Source organism: Choloepus didactylus, chromosome 7 (genome assembly GCF_015220235.1).
Source record: "Choloepus didactylus isolate mChoDid1 chromosome 7, mChoDid1.pri, whole genome shotgun sequence".
NCBI classification, from domain to species: Eukaryota; Metazoa; Chordata; class Mammalia; order Pilosa; family Megalonychidae; genus Choloepus; species Choloepus didactylus.
Genome location: NC_051313.1, coordinates 100,211,859 through 100,233,176, shown reverse-complemented (window position 1 = coordinate 100,233,176; position 21,318 = coordinate 100,211,859).

The following is a 21,318-nucleotide window of genomic DNA, read 5'->3' as shown; positions in this document are numbered from 1 at the left end:
GGCACACTAAGGATTTCTGAAGTTTCTATAAGTAAGACTGGCACAGTTTTGCCATTTTTCCTCAAGGGAAATGGTAAGGGAAATTACATGGCCAACATCAGAAGGGATTTTTCTCTGGGGAATCTTCCATTATGGCTTGAATGAAACCCACCAAAATCTGTTTCCAAATTTGTACCCACTACTGCACCATTCAATTTTCATGTATCATGGGTGCTTAATTTTAAAAATGCATGTATACATATGTATAAATGTATAAATATATGAATATATTTACACATGTGTGCACATGTCTCATTTATGTAACATTTGCTAGATGTCAGGCATTGTTCTAAGGGCTCAAAAATATTAACTCATTTTGTCTTTGTATTAACTTCCATGAAGTAGTCTTTGTATTAACTTCCATGAAGTAGTACTGTTATCCCCATTTTACAGGTAAGGAAACTGAGGTACAGAGAAATCAAGTAGCTTTTCTGGGTCACAGAACTAGTACATGGTAAAGCTGGAATTTGCACTCAGACATATGGCTCAGAATGTGCTCTGATGCACTACACTGTGCTACTCTTTAAGTGTTGCAACCTTGACTCAGAGTGTCTCACCTGGAAAAGGCAGGTGAGGCCACATAAATTTCTGTTTCCATTCTTCATTTTCTTCTGAGTGTGGAAATCAGGCAACTAAATTCAGAATAAATAGTTCTCTTTAAAATCCCTTCCTTTCCCCTTTTCTACCCTGCCCCCCTCTCATGCTCTTCCCTATCCATTCCCTCTCTCAGGCCATTCCGTTATATAAGTCCCATTATGGGCTGCTGTTGTCACACTTTGGACAAGGTATAATTCAACATGACACATGGTGAGCAGAGATGTGTAGAAATACCTGAAACTATTAGACCCAAACTGCTTTCCGTTAAAGTTTTTTACTGCCGCATAAATATTCTCCTAGCTGGCTGTAGTCTCTGAGGTATAAATACCCCGTTAGAGAATATATCCCAGACAGCAGCAAAGCCCTCTGGGTCTTACCCTAGAGCCCAAGAAACTGTAAGGGTCTGGTGTCTTCTGGTTTCTTTATTTTTAAAGATTCTCCTCCAGTTTCAAGTGTCGTTATTCATGGTCCATTTGACTCATTTCTTTCTTAGAAGAAATCTCAAGACCCTGTGGACAGATATAAGAATCAGTTAGGTAACTTGTATATATTAAGTGCTTACTGTGTGTCCAGCCCCGTGGTAGGCACTATGGTAGAAATAGGTAAGCATTAAAATAGTATTCCTCATTGTCATTGAATGTTCAGTTGTTCTCATATGAGTTCTGTAAAATGTGATTTGGAGTTTGAATGAGGTAAGGGTCCCTTCTTCCTAAGAGAGTAAATTCACATCCCACAAAGAGTCCTGGAGGAATAAAGCTCTTTTTTTAAAAAATTTTATCTGACCAAATCTTGCTTTCTAGAATAACAAATCCTGTCTCTGAAATACATACAGGAAAAGAAAAAGACGGGATACTGACATTCTGCACTTTTACAATGTTTTCTGAAGAGACCGAGCTTATCCCTGGCTACTCCAGGTGGATGACACCACTGTACCCCTGATTACTTAGGAATTAGTATTTTCTCAGAAGGGATGACTTATAGGGGAGGATGAGGGTCAAGAGTGTTCAGGCCCAGCAAGACTGCATCATCAGTTTGTCCACAGACTTGCCAGATTCATTCATCCTTGTTCTCTCTTTGCCCCAGGCGATGGCACTCCAAAAACATGGGAACAAGGTGGCAGCACTCAAGCTAGGCACTGTATGCAGACAAATGAGGCCTACCCCCTTCCCTACATAAATATGAGAAGGGCATGCCTCGGTCCTCTCCAATCCACAGATAAGAAAATTAAGGCCAGTATCTGGCCAATGCAGCATCCCAGTGAAGGGAGTGATTAAAGAGGCAGTGGGCCTTATTACCATTTCACAGGACAGAGAATAGAGACCTAGGGAAGGCTATACCTTTAGTGGGAAGACGAAACAGAACCTCTCGCCACTGATGATGTTTCATGCACTTTCCATTAGACTGGGATTCCCTAAACTTGGCTAATCGTCAGCATCACCAGGGAGAAGGATTAAACACATGGATTCCAAAGCCTCCTGCATCTCTCAGAGATTCTGATAAAGGAGGTCTGGGTGCCAGGAATCCATATTCTTAACAGGCTTCTCATATGATTTGAAAGATTAGCACTGCACTAGACTGCACCTCTGTCCTTCTTTCTCCATAATCCTTATTTAATAGGAAAGATAGATCTCCACTCAACACACGAATCAAAACCATAGTCAGGTGTTGCCCTGTTGGATGGGATTCATTTGGGATGTAAGAAGAGGGTTACTCAGGAAACGAACAGCTTTTGGCAGGTAATAGCCCAGCCATTCCTAAGCAGCCATCATAGGCCCTGCCAGTGTGTGATTAGGAGACTCGATCGTGAGCCTCGATCGTGAGCCTTTCATCTACCAACATTCATTGTGGTCGTAGAAACCCCAAGCCATTTTGCTTGCCACTTATGCTCTCTGGGCTATGCTCCATCAGGTATTAACTCTCTGGGGGACTTTAGTGTGAGAAGGATGCCAAATTCATTTTGGGAGCAGGGGATATCCTTTAACTTTGGAATGTCTTGGTCTCATGGGGATTGGGTTTGTGCTGTTTTTACAGCCTTCTGTGGAAGCAGCACGGAGTTTTCAGGTTTGGCAGAAAGTCACCTCGACAAAGGGTCCTGTCCCCATTCTGATGTTGAGGGGGAAGATGCCAAATTTTATTTCAGCAGGTGGACAGGTCACTACATCAAAAAGTTGAGAATTTTCAGAAATGATGTTGAATTCTTTTTCTGATTGATCTTCCCCAGTTTGTTCAATAAATCACCAACTAAACATTATCCGTAACAAGGAATAGGAATAACTGAAATCCATATAGTGTCCTCAGATTTCCTATTGGTAGCTACTTGTAGCATCCTTCTCTCAAATTCACAAGGTCCCAGTCTTGTGAGCAGAAAATCAAATACACTTTTAGAAATTCTTTCCTCATTCCTTGACCTTTCTATCTTCCTTTCTATCTTCCTGAGAGGGATAAGGAGTGGGGTAGGATTTTATCGTCTAGTTGGAAATAAGGAAAAATTCAATTATACTTATGCAGGAGCCTCTGCAAATGATTCCAAGGTCTAGATGGACCTATTGACATATTTGGTCACCCCAGGATCATCCTGGAATTTCCATGTGCATGTAAAATTCAGTTCTGTTGTATATATACATAGACAATGCTTGGATTTTGCAAAAATATTAAAACTAAACACCCAAGGGAGAGAGTATGAGTTTCTTGCCTGTAGATGTCTTATGGAAGGTCTTGTGGGTGTGTAAGACTCATTCACTGTTTCCAGTCAGTGCTTGGAGAGTATGCGGGTGGACTGCTCTTTTTGAATGACTAGTTCTATGCTAAGGGTATGGTGGCAATGAAATGGGCCCACCCTTTGCCCATTCTCCCCGCATGAATTATGAAGAGAATACAGAGTAACACTGGAATGAATTCAACTCTGACTGTAATTTTTGAGCTTCATTCCAGATGCCAGAGTTCAAATGATTTCCTCTCAGCTTATCTCATGGTTTTTAAAAAAGGAATTTTTGCCTGTTTTATGGTGTCCACTGTTCAGGAAGACTTTTCTAATTCATTTCATGACTAACGCTCATTGGTTGGCAGTGGTTTCATTGACAATTTAGCCTCTAAATCGTGTAAGCCCCTGTTCCAAATTCTTCTTACTATAAATGCCTGGAAAGTATTGCTTTGCATGACTAATGCCTTCTTTCCTAAGTTTTTGCTACCAGGAGATTCTAGATGTTGAATATAAAAAGCCAGCACATAAATTTGAAAGAAGTTTGGGGGTTGGAAAAAAATTTTGTTTAATAATGCTACTGTGTTGGATTTAGCAGCATAAAGCATTTGAAAAGCATCATCATGCTAATAGAATTGGAGGTACAAAATGTTCCTTGGAGGTACAAAATGTTGCTTGTTAGAGCAGTTACTCTTTTCAAGTACTTCTCATTGGATCTGCACAGATTTTTTTTTATAAAATAAAACTTATTTACATAAAATAACTACACATTTACTGTTCTTCCACCCACCAAAGCCAATACAATTGCTTATAAATTCAGACTGCTCAAGTTTTCATGATGCCTTCCTACATTTGTCTCCCCATACCCCTTTATCTCTAACTGCTTTATTGTCTGGCTATCTCTTCTCCAGACGCGGATAATACGTTTCTGCTTTTATAGAAATTCTATTCCCAAGAGCATGAAGGTTTTCCTTCCTAGATTCTTCTTTTTTTAAAACAAAATCATGCAAATTCTTTCTTGGTAATTAGCCTTACTCCAGCCCCTGTCTTCTTTCTCCTAGATTTGGTAAGTCAGCCCCAACTGGGTGTGGTATATAGACAGATTGGGTGCTCCAGTCACTCTTCTTTCTTATACCTATTTTAATAGGTGCCATATCCTTTCCCACAAGAATTCTATATTTGTTTAATGTTCTTTCCATAGTCTTCATCTCAGTAAACTTCCCTTGATGAGCACATATATTTGAAGTTCAAATCCATATCTCTAGCCCTCCTCCTTTTTTTTAAATTCAATTTTATTGAGATATATTCACATACAATGCAATCATCCAAAATGTACAGTTGTGCACAGTACCATCACATAGTTGCGCATTCTTCATCCCAATCTATTTTTTGAACATTTTCCTTGTACCAGAAAAAGTGAAAATAAGAATAAAAAATAAAAGTAAAAAAGAACACCCAAATCATCCCCCCACCCTATTTTTCATATAGTTTTTGTCCCCATTTTTCTACTCATCCATCCATACACTGGATAAACTGAGTGTGATCCACAAGGCTTTCACAATCACACTGTCACCCCTGGTAAGCTACATTGCTATACAATTGTCTTCAAAAGTCAAGGCTACTGGGTTGCAGTTTGATAGTTTCAGGTATTTACTTCTAGCTATTTCAATGCATTAAAACCTAAAAAGGGTTATCTATATAGTGCTGAGAGTGCCTGTCAGAGTGACCTCTCTACTCCATTTGGAATCTCTCAGCCACTGAAACTTTATTTTGTTTCATTTTTCATCCCCCTTTTGGTCAAGAAGATGTTCTCAATCCCACGATGTCAGGTCCAGATTCATCCCCGAGTCATATCCCGTGTTGCCAGGGAGATTTACACCCCAGAGTCAGGTCCCATGTAGGGGGGAGGGCAGTGAGTTCAACCGCTGAGTTGGCTTAGCTAGAGAGGGCCGCATCTGAGCAACAAAGAGGGACTCATCTCCTCCCTTTTTTGAAGTCCATTCAACAAATATTAACTGAGCATGGACTCTGGATCAGGCACTGTAATGGTGTTGTGGAGATAGCAGTGAATGAAAGAGATGAAATTCTAGCCCTCATTGAGTTTACACTTTCAGGTGGGAGAGTCAATAACAAACAAATGCAAGTGATGGTAAGTGCTAAGTAGGGCACAGTTGCTAGGCAGTGACAGGGGTACTATATTTTTAATAAGGTGATAAAGGAATACCTCTCCGATGACACTAGAGCAGAGACCTGAAGAAAATGAATGTGTGTGGGGGTGGGGGTGGGGTGGGGAAAGCTGGCATGTGGCTATGTGAAGGCATGATGTTCCAAGAAGAATGAAGATCAGATGAAAAGCTCTGAGGTGTGTATGCCCAGGGAGGGTCCTAAGAAAGGCAAGGAGACTAGTATGATGAGAGAGGATTGAGCAGGGAGAAGTAAGACAGGAGGAGAGGCCAGAGAAGAAACAGAGGCACAGATTTTGTATGATCTGTAGATGATGAGGAGGATTTAGGATTATACATTGATACCAGATTGGAAAGTATTGAACAAATGAATGAGATAATCTGACTTCTTAAAAATGTATCACTGATGCTTTGCAAAATATAGACTAATGGTAATAAGAAGGTAGAAGAAGGGAGTCCACTCGGGAGTATTGCTATGATTCAAGTGTGAGATAATGGTATTTTGGACTGGAATGGTAGCTACAAATTCAGTGAGGAGTGGTCAGATTCAAAGTGTAGTTTGAAGTTAAAGTTAACAGATTTTGCTGAAGAAGAGGTATCAAAAATGATGCAAATGTTTAATAACTTGGAGAAGTGAAATTGATAAAACTAGATGGGAGAAGAAGTTCAAGTTTTATAAGTTAAATTTGAGGTGTCTGTTAGATGTCCAAGTGGCAGTAATGAGTAGAAATTTAGCTATGAGTTGTGAGTTCAGATAGAGATTTAGTTTGGATATATACATTGGGGATACTCATAACTGATACACGTAATTGATCATTAATACCATGAAATTGGATTTATCATCTAAGTGTAGATAAAGAATAGATGAGAGGAATGAGCTCTTGGACCTTCAAACAACTCGTCTGGAGTTTGGGAAGATGAGGAACACTAGCGAAGGAGGCTGAGAAACAATGATAAATTAAGTAGAAATAGAACTAAGAGAAAATGTTGCCCCAGAAGTCAAGTGAAGGAAGTGTTTCAAGATGCAGGGAATTATTGAGCATGTCAAATATTGCTAATAAACCAAATAAGATGAGAGCTGAGAAATGGTCATTGGATTTGACAACATGGAAGTTATTAGTGTCATTGACAGGCTATTTCATAGAGTGTTAGGAAAGGAAACCTTCATGGAGTGGGTCAAGAGAGAATGGAAGGAGAGTATATAGAGACAAAATAGTCAAGGGATTTTTTCTGGAAAAAGATTAATAGGATATTTGTCAAGTATAGGAAGGTTTTTTTTTTTTAAAGGTAGTAGTTATACAGCATGATTGATGGGGATGACCTGATAGAGAGGAAAAATTGATAACACTGGAGAGTTAGGGGACTTTGCTGGATTAGTGCCTTTGAGTAGGTGAGAAGGGATCAGATCTGGTGCAGTGTAGAAGGAGTGGCCTTAGAGATAGAGTACAGATTAAATTTAATGATTATAATTCATTATAACAGGAGGAAAGTAGAGTGCATGGGTGCAGATACAGGTAGCAGATTGATTTGGTGATGAGAATATATGAAAGTGGATGTATCCACTTGAATGTCCCAAAGATACGTAATAACTCACAGCTATTCACTCTGGCCCCATTCTCACTAGCTAATGTAATTTTTATTAAAAACAATTCTGCTTTATTGATTTCTACTTCTGTTCTGGTTTGCTAAGGCTGCTGGAATGCAAAATACCAGGAATGGATTGGCTTTTACAATGGGGATTAATTAGTTCACAAATTTAGAGTTCCTAGACCACAAAAATTTCCAAACTAAGGCATCAACAAGAGGATACTTTCACTGGAGAAAGGCTGATGGCATATGGGGTTCCTCTGTCACATGGGAAGGCACATGGAGACATCTGCTGGTCCTTTTGTCCCGGGCTCCAACTTCAAAATGGCTTTCTCTGAAATGTCTCTGGGCATTTTCTCCCTAAATGTCTCTGAGCTTTCTTCAAAATGTCTTTGCTTTTTATCGTCTCATAGAGGACCCTAGTAAACTAAGACCCGCCTTCAATGGGCAGGGTCACACCTCCATGGAAATAACCTAATCAAAAGATCCCACCCACAATTCGGTGGGTCACATCTCCATGGAAACAATCCACAATAAGTCTGCCCCCACAAGAGTGGATCAAAAGAAAATAGACTTTCCTGGGGTACACAACACTCTCAAACTGGCACAACACCAGTAAATTTTTATTTATTATTGTTATGTATTTATTTATCATAATGCTGTCTCATTATTTCCCATTCCTGTCCCCTCCTTACCATTTCCCCTGCTGTAATTCTAGGTCAGTGAGGTCATGTGCCTCAAGTATATTTATTTCTTTAACAGTTTTACAACTTATTTGTGAGCTAAAAGATTCATTAAATATTTTTATTTTTCACTCTTTGGCTAATGCATCTCAGCCTTTAACCAACATATGTCCTTTTGGTCTGTAATTTTTTTTCTTGTTTTCAAGGTAGTTTCATTCAGAAGGTTGCCATCTCTGGTTTTTCTTTTTTGATCCACTTTCAGTTCTTTTTTTTTCTTATATAAGGAATATATTCAAGAATATAGTTTTCTCTTCTCTTATTTACTCTTGACTTTCTCTACATACATTTTTCTCAATTCCTCTTTTCCATTTGTGTTTGTTTTTTGTTTGCTTATACTTTTTCTGTCACTTTATTTCATTAAACACATCAGTATGTGGGAAAGTCAGTTCTGCTTGGTGTAACTTTTACCATATCTCTTTTTAATGCATATTTTCTTTATATCACATTTTAAAATATTATAATTTCTCTGACATCTTGAGAGTAAGGCTTTTCCTTCTTTGATCATTTTTTTTTATCATAGCTAAAAATTTATTCCTATTCTTACAGGATTTGGTTTATCCTTCACTTATTTATTCATTATTTCCAGGCTTTTGAGAAATTATTTTTAGTTATTACCATAGCATGATTAGCAAAGATGCTCTCTTTCATTTTATATTTCACACATTTTCATACACAAAATCTTGTCAGTTTTAATTGACCCACTTGCATTTTTTTCTTTTTGGAGTTATTATTTTTTTAGACTGTTGGTGTAAACTACACCAAATAGTTATAAAACAATTGCTCAGTATCTTGATTTAGTTTGCTAGGCTGAGCTCATACCCGTGGGTAACAAAGTTCTTTGTGTTGGTGGCATTTAGAGTAAGAAATCAGAAATAGCCAAAGAGGAAAGGCATTTGAGTAGTCTGTGTTCTGTCTTGAAGATATTACTTTTCCTATCCTAAGTCATAAAAGTCAGTAATATCCCTTTAACTATGGCAGGCTAGTGTAGAAGGAATTAACAAAGGAAATTTGAAGCGGGTCGAACTTTCTATATATGAACTTAACATCAATTTATTCACAATAATAAGGAGAAATATAAACAGACACAGACGGTGCAGTAGAAACATAGGTAAGAAACTCCTATTCATCACGCAGAAACTTGTATCAGTGAAAACTTAAAGAACTCATCACTGTTAGCATATCAACATTGATATCTGGAATTAATGAGACTTGCATAAAATACTTTCTGGAGGAGGGATTTGTACTTACACTTGTATATTATTCACAAGTACTGTTGAGTAGAATTATGCAGTTAAAGTCAGTGGAATCTCCAGTTGGATTCACCTGTCCAGGGTCAAGCTCCCCAGCCAGGATCCTACACACCCTCCTGAATAAAAAGAATCCTAGGTTGCAATCACCAGATGTATTAAAACTCCTACTAAAGAAGCAAAGCTATGTATAATGAGCTCTTTCTCTCTCTTTTGTGCTTTGCTATACCTTGCACCTTTCATCCTATCCTAACATCCCTTAAAGGCTTCTTCTCACAAGAGTGCTGCTTTTATGTCAACCACTCAGGTGAAATCCAAGAAAACACAGGGTGTTTGGGAGCAATCCCAACATATTAAATACAATGCTGAAAGCAACTGGAATCCTTTTCCACCTGTAGCTAATCTAACTACTTAAATCCTTCCTTTTCTAGGTTCTTTAATTCCTTTTCTTCTCATTCTTATGTTTGGTCCATGTATATTTAATCTACTTGTCAAATTTGTTTCCAACAGACAGCAAGCATTCCACACTAAGCTCATGTTCACCCCAAAATATCAAGCTGCTCCAGACTAGGACCAGCCTACCCCCACCCTTACTAGAATAGAAAAAGATTTCTACACCCTTATAGGTAGGGTCTGCAGCCCTTCAAACAGCAGGAAGAAGCTGCGAAAGTTGGATCTTTGCCCCTCAGCACTCCCTTAAGATAAGGGCGTTCTACTCTTTCAGGGAGAAATTGAGGCAGGATAGAATAGGGCATCAAGGCTGTGGTCCTTCATCTTCTATTCAGCTTCAAAAGAGTAAACACAAACCTGCCAAACTTCATGGAGCCAAAATTTCCCCTAAAGCTCTGAAGCCTCCCCAAGCCATAAAGGTTTGTAATATCATGGGACTAAAGCAAATTCTCAATGATGAAAAGTATGGGGTCATAAAGGTTGTTAAAACATCTGCCCAAAGACAGATATTAGATAGGCAAGGGCAGGTCACAATTTCTGATCGCCATCTCCTGTTAGAACAAAGGAGACACATAGTGAATGCAAAACATGGTTAATACAAACCTTTTAATCCCCTAGTGTTCAAAGGTTACTATGGAAACCTGCCAGCAGTAAAATTTTCTTCTATAACAAGGCAACCCACTGCCACTCAGTGTATGCTTCTCCTTGAACATGCCCACGCTATCTCTTTAGCATGTGTGATGGTTAGGTTCATGTGTCAGTTTTGCCAGGTGATGGTACCCAGGTGTCTGGTCGAGCAAGCACTAGCCTAACTGTTACTGCAAGGACATTTGTGGCTGGTTAATAAACCACAAGGCTGGTTTATTAAATCATCAGTCAGTTGGCTGCAGCTGTGACTGATTACATCAATGAACGGCATCTTCCACAATGAGAGAATGCAATTAGCTGGATTTAATCCAATCAGTTGAAGACTTTTAAGTGAGACAGATAGAGGACCTTCACTTCTTCTTTGGCTAATCAGCTAAGCATTTCCTGAGGAGTTCTTCAAAGTTGCCTGTTTGTTTCCTGAGGAGTTCATCAAACATGTTCATCTGAGTTGCCAGTTTGTTGCCTGAGGAGTTCATCGGACATCTTCATTGGAGTTGCCTGTTTGCTGCCTGCCCTACGGAATTTGGACTTGTGCATACCCACAGTTATGTGAGACACTTGTATAAATCTTATATTTATAGATATCTCTTGTTGATTCTGTTTCCTTAGAGAACCCTAATACAGTGTGTCTTCTTTCTTTTTAATAAACTTTACTACTTATTCCTTAAAAAAAAAGAGGAAATAGAAGTTCTCAACAAACTGATTACTAGGAAAGAGATTGAATCAGTCATCAAAACCTCCCAACAAAGACAAGCCCAGGTCCAAATGGTTTCTCAGTGAAATTCTACCAAACTTTCCAACAAGACTTAACTCTCATTCTGCTCAAACTCTTTCAAAAAACTGAAGAGGAGGGAACACTCTCTAAGTCATTCTACAAGGCCAAAATCACCTTCCTACCAAAGCCAGATAATGATCCCACAAGAAGACTACAGACCAACATCTCTTATGAATACAGATGCAAAAATCCTCAAGAAAATACTGACAAACTGAATCCAACAGCATATTGAAAGAATTATATACCATGATCAAGTGGGCTTCATCCCTCGTATGCGCGGTTGGTTCAACTTAAGAAAATCAATTAATGTAATACACCACATTAGCAGAATGAAGGAAAGTATCCACATGTTCATCTCAATTGATGCAAAAAAGGCATTTGACAAAATACAGCACCCTTTCTTGATAAAAACACTTAGAGCACTATGAATAGATGGAAAATTCCTCAATATGTTAAAGTACATATTTGAAAAGCCAACAGTGAACATCCTATTTAATGATGAAAGACTGAAAGCTTTTCCTCTAAAATTGGGAGCAAGACAAGGATGCCTACTGGTTCCACCGTTATTCAACATTGTACTGGAAGTCTTTGCCACAGCAATTAAGCAAGAAAAAGAAATAAATGGCATCCTCAAAGGACTTTATCATGAAATTAAAAAGACAAGCTATACAATGGGAGAAAGCATTTGGAAACCACATATCTGATAAAGGATTCAAATCTAGTATATATAAAAAAATCCTTCAACTTATCAACAAAAAGGCAAACCCAATTAAAAAATGGGCCAAAGACTTCTGCAGATCTCTCTCCAAAGAAGAAATACAGAAGGCCAGAAAGCACATGAAAAGATACTCAACATCATTAGCCATCAAGGAAATGCAAATTAAAACCACAAAGAGATAGTATTTCATACCCAATAGAATGACTGCTAATAAAACAAACAGCAGAAAATTGCAAGTATTGGAGAGGATGTGAGAAACAGGAACACTCATTTATTGCCTATGGCAATGTAAAATTGTGCGGCCACTGTGGACAACAGTTTGGCAGTTCCTCACAAAGCTATGTATAGAACTACCATATGACCCAGCAATCCCACTATGAGGTATATACCCAGAAGAATTGAAAGCAGGGGCTCAAACACATATTTGCACACCAATGTTCATAGCAGCGTTATTCACAGTTACCAAAAGATGGAACAAATGTAGTGCCATCAACTGATCGATAGATAAATAAAACATGGTATATACACACAATGGAATATTATTCTGCCATAAAAAGGAATGAAGTTCTGATACATGCAACAACATGAGTAAACCTAAAGACATTATGTTGAGTGAAATAAGCCAGACACTAAAGGACAAGTATTTTATGATCTCACTGATTTGAAACAATTAGGATAAGCAAGCTCATAGAGTCAGATGCTAAAATACAGGTTAACAGGGGAAAGGGGATAGGGGAATAAGGATTGGGAAGTTAAGGCTTAATTGTCAGTTCTGAGTATTGGGTACAGGGACATTTGGTATATTTTTTAATACTTTTTTTGTATTTTAAAGATACCCCTGTCTCCCCAAATTTGTAAAACATCACTTAAATGTCTGTGACTTTTTATTATATGATTTCTTGATTGACACATATATCTTCTCTTTGTCTAGTCCCTAAAACTTTGTCTTTTTCTAAATGGGACATTCAAGGAAAGGGGTAGGTACCGAATTGATGTTTTCTTTTTACTGGCATGGCTCTTACATTGGAATATATTTAAAGAAGTTCATAACCCTCTTCTGCTCACTGTTTTATTCCTGAGTTAGTCTGGGTTATATCATTCATTTACTTTTTTCAGCTGTCTCTTTTATCTTCTGAGAAACAATCTCCAAAATAATCTTTCTCTGCCAATTTGGAACACTTGAAATTCTTTCCTTCCCAGGACCGAATGCCTTGCAAATTAACTCAATCCCAGTTGAGTTGATAAACAGGGTCTCCATCATATTAAACCCCTGTGACCAGGATCCAGAGCCCTGGCCTTCCCTCATAACTCCCTTCACAGAAACAACGAATAGCCAAAGCCACGATCTCTCTCTTTCTTTTTAATTTCTAACCAATAAGGAAGGCAAGTCAAGACTATATGCCTTTTCCTTTGTGTTTTAAATCTCCCCAGTATTTCTTTCATTCTTCTCTTTTTTGGTGCTGCTCTGGTTCATCACTTCAGTGTTCTTCTGAGTGTATTCATTTGCAGCTGAGAGTTGACGTTGCTTAGGAGATGGAAGCGGAAGGAAGGTGGATGGGGGCTGGGGATACAGACTTAGCACAGTTTGAATTAGCACAGTTTAACTCCTAGCTGTATTGTTGGTCTTTCCTTTTCCCTCTTCCCAGAAGATGTGGTATGTTTTGGGCTCACACCTTTTATCTCCTGCCTGCTAGCAGTGCTGTAACATTTCCATGGTGATTTCTCACAGGTGAAACTTTTTGTGCCTCCCATAAGTTCACAAGATGGTGGCAAGTGTGGTCGATAATGTCAACTTTATAGGTTATGAAGCTGAAATGAAGAGACCTTCATGCCAGCCTATGACACAGCCGTGATTAAAGTTTTGGTCTCTGGATTCCTAGCTTTGACCCTTTCTACTAAACTTTTTATTCTTCCTAAGCATCTTTCCAGTCTTTCATGGATCCTGCTTTACTCAGCCCTAAATGCTAGGACTTCTCCAGCTATAGCAACTTAATTGGTAATCTCATTCAGTTCCATTTTAAATACCAACTGCATGCTAGGATTCCTAAATGTAGATCTCTTGTTCTGACCTCTCCCCTGAACTCCGGCTTCTTTTATCCTATTTACTTGACATCCATTGGAATGTTTAATTGGCATCTTAAACTTAGTGTGTCCAAACTCCTGATTTACCTCCAACCCCAAACCTACCTCTTCCTAAGCTTTCTCAAGGTGTGACAACATCATCTACTCAGTTGGCTTTGTCTCAAAACATTGAAGTCATTATTGACTCCTGTCTTTTTGGTACCATCTCTTCAAATTATCAATGGATCATGTCCTCCCTACTTTCAAAATATATCCCAAATCTGATCACTTTTCACCACTTTCATCATTGCCACCCCAATGTAAGCCACTTGTCTTTCATCTGTTCTGCTATAAAAGACTCCTAATGGTTCTACCTGCTTCTATGCTTACTTACTACAAACTGTTTTCTACACAGCTGCCTGAGAGGTCCTTTAAAAATCATAAGTGAGACTGTGTCACTCCTCTGTCCCCAATTGTCTGATGGCTTCTCAGCATGTATTTAGTTATTCCATACTCCTTACAGTGGCATCCAATGACCTATATGATGACCCACTGGCCGACTCTGATCACATATCCTCCTTTCTCCCTCATTCTCATTCTGCTCTAGCCAGACCTTGCGGTTGCTTGGGTTGCTGAGCATATTGGCTTCAGCCTTTGCTCATGCTGTTCTTTCTGCCTGAATCATCACCAAGATATTTGCACCTTTACTTCCGTTAGGTCTCTGCTCAAATATCATCTCCTCAGAGATACCTGACTACTTTATCTAGCAGCTCTAGCTTTATCCCTCACTGTCCTCTTTCTGCTTTATTTCTCTTCACAGCACTTACCACTTCCTGAGTTAATATACCTCTTTGTGTATTTTTTGTTTGTTTCTCCTACTAGAATATACACTCTGAGAAGGAGAGACTTTAATTTTTCTTGTTTATTGTTGGGTCTCCAGTGCCTAGAACAATTTTGGTACAGAATAAGCCAAACTTGATGAATATTTGTTGATTGAATGACTAGTTAAGGATACTTCAGGCCATTTAGAATGGTCTGGCCAGGAGTCATCACATACTGAGACTTATTATGGTTGGTATGCACCATGCAATGTACTCTTTTGAGATAGGCCTAATTTCAATTGGTTTATCTTAGTTTTTAATACTAATAATACTATTATATTGTTTCCATAAGTACAGTCATATTTCTCTGACTTTATATTTATTGCATGCATACTAGAGGCTATGTTCTATAACTTTCTATTCATTACCTCATTTAATCCTCACGAGAGGTACTATTGAGTTCAAGTAGCCTGTCCAACGTCAGTGGTGGAGCCAGAATTTGAGCCAAAGAAACTTGACAGGAGAGCCATACTCCTAACCACCATAGCTCTGCTGTATGGTCTCATATTACTCTGGTTTTTGGTTGAAAATGTCTGAATATCATGCTGAAGCCTCAGTGTAGCCATCCTATCAAAGGATTGACAGACCATTTCATATTTACTGAGGTGTGTGGTGGTATGACTTTTTTCTTTTTTAAGATTCAACAACCCATTAATTCTGCAACTTTAGAACAACTTGCCCCATGCACTGCCCAACAATATTCTTTCTACTTGTGATCATAGAAATCATGTTCTGGTCGGTCATCTCTCCGATCCTTCCCCTACTCTCCTTCCCCCTGGAACTGATTGTTTTCTGTGTTCTATAGGCTGTTCAGTCAATTCGATCATTGTGCTATCTTGAGTGTTAAGGACATGGGAAGCAGAAGTCAGGTTTGCACGGTTAGATTGATATGCAGATGCTAAGCCAATGTGACACAACTGCTGCTGAGCCAGGAAAAACAGGTCAAGGTTATTGGGCGAAAGTGTGGCACTTGCCTATAGCTTTGAGTAAAAATATCCCCATGTACCATTCCCTTTCTGAGCCTCTCTCTGTTGATCCCTTTGCCTCCTCTCATTTTTTTCCATATTCTCTCTTATAAGGGATTGTGACAAAGAGACAAATGTTGAAATAGCTGGATATCTCTAAGGGAAGAACATCTATGACCCACCCACTTTGCTTTTGTAACATTATGTGTGTTATTTGATCATCCAAGTAGTATTATGCTTTAAAAAATAAGATTCAAAATTTAACAGTGACCATTTACCTTTTATTAGTTGATTCTTTATTTTTAAGTTATGGTTTCATTTCTGAAGCATACTGGACATTTTGTACTAATGCATCAGATATGAATGGCACATTAGCATACATGCAATGTAACTAGAGAGTGTTGTTCCTGGTTTCCATTTCTTATTGAATTGAGGTTACTGGTGGCTAAATTTGATTTTTCATCCAGAAGAACTTGTTTCCCCCAAGGTCTTTTAAGCTTTTTCTATATATTTTGAACTCAGTATGATTTAATTAGGTGAAAATGACCACATGAGATAAACCAACCTGACAACCGAAGGCATTTTAAAATGATCATCTTCAAATCAACAGTACATCATTATCTACCAGTAGATCGTGAAGCCTTGTCTGGCAGATTGCCAGCTGGTAGGCACTGCCATGCCTTTGTTTGAGGAGCGCTTTGACTGTTACTGTGTGACACCTCCTGGAAAGCCCATTTCCCCTTTGGCTTCTTCTACTCAGGGACCAGTCCACTGTCTGGAAATCTTCAGGCTGTAAGGAAATTAGAAGCATTTCTTGCTTACCAAAAGTTTGGAGCTCTCTACTTCAAATTTTTTCTTTTCCGCCATTTTGCCTTTACAGTCCATTGGGGACATGTCATGTAGAACATAGAAAGAGCACTGGGCTTGAAGTCTTGGTTTATCTTGAGCCCTGCACTTTCAGCTTTGCAACTTGGATCTCTTTGAGCCTTGGTTTCCTCATTTGTCGAACAGAAACAGTGATAGCTACACTGCTGAGTAGTGAGGCTGCAGTGGGATAAAATCTGTGAAGCACCTAGCTTAAGGTACCTGCAATAAATGAGAACTGTCATTATAATATTATTATTGTTTCACTGAAATACTTCCAGTACTCCTGGTAATAAAACTACTCAAGGCAGAGAACGATAAGTGTAGAAGAGATTAAAATGAATTTTCATCAAAGTTTTTCTTGTAAAAGGTATGAAATTTAAACAAACAGATAATGTACTAACATATTCAGAATAAGTAAGTCATGGAGAAGAAAATCTGGATCTTAAAAATGTAGTTCCTGGATTGACAAGTATATATATATATTTTTTAAATTTTTATTTTGAAATAAATTCAAACTTACAGGAACAGTTTCAAAAATAATACAAATCCCATACACAGAACTCCAGCATACCCCAACCCCCCTCCACCAGTACCCCGATCTACCAACTTTAATATTTTGTCACTTTACCATTTCTTTCTTTCCCTCCCTATCATTCATCATCTATTGCTCTGTCTTCTGAACATATGAGAGCAAGTTGCACACATCTGTGAACAAATAATATAATTCACATATACATTTCCTATGAACAAGAATATTCATTTATGTAATCACTTTAAGTGTAGTTAAAAAGTTCAAGAAATTTAACATTGATATAAAGCTTACATTCTGTATTTCATTTTTTTCTTATGTCCCAATTGTGTCCTTTTGAGCCTTTTCTCCTCTATTCTTAGATCTCATCCAGGATCATCTCTGGCATTTAATTGTCATTATCTATTTAGACTGTCTTTTTTTTCAATTGTGGAAACATATATAGAGCATAAGTCTTCCCAATCCAACCCCTCCCCAGCATTCCATTTAGTGGGATTAATCACATTCACAAGGTTGCAATGCCATCACTTTCCCACCATCCATTACTAGAAATTTGCCTTCACCCCAAACAGAAACCCTACACTCATTTCTTATTAATTCCCCATTGTCCCTTCCCCCACTTCTTGTAACTCATACTCTGTGTTTCATCTCTATGATCATATTCTGATACTTTCTTTATGTTTACTGTGTGGCTTAAATTTAACATCTTAAGTCTATAACAATTTTGTTTTCTTTGATACCAACTTAACTTCAATAGGACACATAAACTATGTTCCTATACTCCTCCATTTCCCCACCTTTATGCAGTTCTTGTCAAAAATTACATGTCTTAGATCGTGTCCAAAACCACTGATTTATCATTACACTTTATGTATTTTAGATCCTGTAGGAAGTAAATAGTGGAGTTACAAATCAAAAATACAGTAGTATTGGTATTTATATTTACCATGTGATCTTTACTGGACATCTTTATTTCTTCATGTGGTTTATGTGTTTAGTGTCCCTTCCTTTCAGCTTTCACAATTTCCTTTAGCACTTCTTATGGGACTGATCTACTGGTGATGAAGTCCCTCAGCTTTTGATTATCCGGGAATGTTTTAATCTCCCCCTCATTTTTAACCTCCAGGTGTTTGTGAATTTTCTAAGTCTCTGATGGTTGTTGCCTTCTATTTGTATTCCATTGTGGTCAGAGAATGGGCTTTGAATAATTTCAATTTTTTTTTTTAATTTATTGAGGCTTGTTTTATGTCCCAGCCTATGGTCTATTCTGGAGAAAGTTCTGTGATCACTAGAGAAGAATGCATATCCTGGTGATTTGGGATGTAATGTTCTATATATGTCTGTTAAATTTCTCTGTATCTCTTTCTCCTTTCTTTGTTTCTCTGTTGGTAGGGCTCCCTTTAGTATCTGAAGTAGGGCAGGTCTTTTATTAGCAAAATCTCTCAGCATTTGTTTGTCTGTGAAAAATTTAAGCTCTCTCTCAAATTTGAAGGAGAGTTTTGCTGGATAAAGTATCCTTGGTTGGAAATTTTTCTCTCTCAGAATTTTAAATATGTCATGCCACTGCCTTCTCACCTCCATGGTGGCCGCTGAGTAGTCACTACTTAGTCTTATGTTGTTTCCTTTGTATGTGGTGAATTTCTTTTCTCTTGCTGCTTTCAGAACTTGCTACTTCTCTTCAGTATTTGACAGTCTGATCAGAATATGTCTTGGAGTGGGTTTATTTGGATTTATTCTATTTGGAGTTCACTGGGCATTTAAGGTTTGGAAAGTTTTCCCCAACAATTTCTTTGAATACTCTTTCTAGACCTTTACCCTTCTTTCCCCTTCTGGGACACCAATGAGTCTTATATTTGGATGTTTCATTTTATCTATCTTATCCCTGAGATCCATTTCGATTTTTTCGATTTTTTTCCCCATTCTTTCTTTTGTTCTTTCATTTTCCATTCTGTGGTTCTCGAGGTCACTGAGTCATTGTTCATCTTTCTCTAGTCTTGTACTATGAATATCCATAATCTTTTTAATTTGGTCAACAGTTTCTTTTATTTCCATAAGATCATCTATTTTTTTATTTACTCTTGCAATTTCTTCTCTATGCTCTTCTAGGGTCTTCTTCATGTCCTTTATATCCTGTGCCATGCTCTTCTTCATGTCCTTTATATCCTGTGCCATGTTCTCATTGTTTGTCTTTAGTTCTTTGTTTAATTGCTCCAAGTACTGTCTCCTCTGATCTTTTGATTTGGGTGTTTGGGTTTGGGTTATCCATATCATCTGTTATTTTCATATGCTTTAAAATTTTCTGTTGTTTTTGGCCTCTTGGCATTTGCTTTACTTGATAGGATTCTTTTAGGATATGTATAATTATTCAAAGGCTAATCTCTGATTTGTCAGATCTACAGCTTGGTGGCGTACACTTTCTCTAACTAACCAGCAGATGGCATCCATGAGTCACCTATTCCCCTCAAGTCAGTTCTCCCCAACTTTGTCTTTGTGGTGTGTGGGGGTCTGATTCTTGTGGGGTCCAATTGGTGCACCAAGTTTGGGTGTGTTGTTGGTGCTGTCTGCCCTGAATGTGGGGAGTGTGTCTGAGCAGTTAGGCAGGCAGGCAGGGCAGCTTTAATAATCAAACCTTCTAGGTGTTCCCAGAGATTAAGGCTGTTGCAAGACCCTAAGCCTTCATTTCGGTGTCGCCACAGATTGTCTGTGCCGCTGACCCACAAGTCCTTGGTATTGGCGTAGGGTACCTGGGATTTCTGAGTGGGTCCCTCTTCCCAGCCGTGCTCTTCTATGACCTCTGCTGAGGGAAGGTTGTGCTATGTCACAGGTGCATGCTGTCCCTCAAGGGAAGCTCTGGGCCACCGGGCCATGCAGGGGCATTCCCAGCCTGCTGTAAAGATGGCTGAATGGGGCGTGTTAATTTCCCCTTTTTTGCACAGCTCTGCCTTCCCAGCTCTGGGACAATTAGCTGTGGGTGTGTGAAAGGCTATTGTCCATGCCTGATAATTGTGTCATGTGCACGGTGTTGCCGGAAATAATTCCCGTCACATTGGGTCCCTGGCGCGGCTCTGGGCTGTGGCTCCAGCGCTGGGCAGGAGTGTTCCTAGCCTGCTGAGAAGATGGCTGCAAGGGGTGTGGTTTTTTCCCTCTTTTGGCTCAACTCAACCCTCCTCGCTCTGAGACAATTAGCAGTGGGTGTATGAAAGGCTATCTTCCACACCTGTTCCTGCCTCGCTTCACTGTGTGGTTCTTGCTGCCTTATTTGCCGCTGCTTTTGGGTTTTTTTTTTTTTAAAACGAACTAGTCTGCCTCCAAACACCAACCCATGGTTTCCCCAGACCACAGTGTGGCTGCTGGACATTCAGCAGGCTCACTCACTTGTTTCAGAACGCAGACTTCTGGTTTCACCAAGTGCACAGTCCCTGTGGATTTTGCAGACCTTGTCCAGCTGGTGCATTGCTGCAACTGGTGTTCTGGGTCACATTCTGGCTTTTATCTGGTATTTTTCATGGAGGTGGAAATATGCCCTGTCTCTCCTAGCCATCATCTTAGGTTCTCCCCTGACTGGTATATTTTTAAGTGACATCCTTAAAATAAAAGCAATGCTTACTATATAGGGTTTTTATGAGAATAAAATGATTTAATCCATATAATGCACTAGAACATATAGGTGAAATCACAAGTCAGGTATTATTCTTATTAACAGATACAAATCTTAGATTATTTTATACCTGTTTGCAAACCACTGATTGGGGGGAGAATCTCCTTGGGTTGCAGTGTTGTAAGTCTGATTGTGACATTTCCCAAGCTTTTGAGGGAGGCTAACTTGCCAGTATCCTGTTAGCTTTTTGAGGCACATTTATTTACCTTTGTACCTTACCTCCTGGTTCAGGGTTTGGCATAAACTTAGAATTCAGTGAATGTTTATTGAATGAGTGGATGAATGAGAAGAAAAGTCATCAGTCTTGTGTAATTCCAAGGGTTATCTGGTTGAGACCATATCATTTGGGTGTGAACTAAGGTTCCTTTATTTTCTTCTTCACTTTGTCCACCCACTCCATCCCAGCAGGTTGTGGAGACTCTAAACCAGGCACAGAATTCTGCAACCTCTCCACCTCTTCTCTCTCCAGAAAGTATTTCCCTGGAGGCAGTCTGGGGCTACAAACTCTAGAGGCCTTAGGGGCCAGGCAGGGTGGGAGAGCAAGTGGAGTGGGCTGAGGTGATGGGGGTGATGGTAGAGTGTGGGTCCCACCAGAAGCATGTTCCGTGAGAGCAGTGACTTTGTTTCCCCACTGGTGTCCACTCAGCACCTATAATAGTGCTTGCCACATGG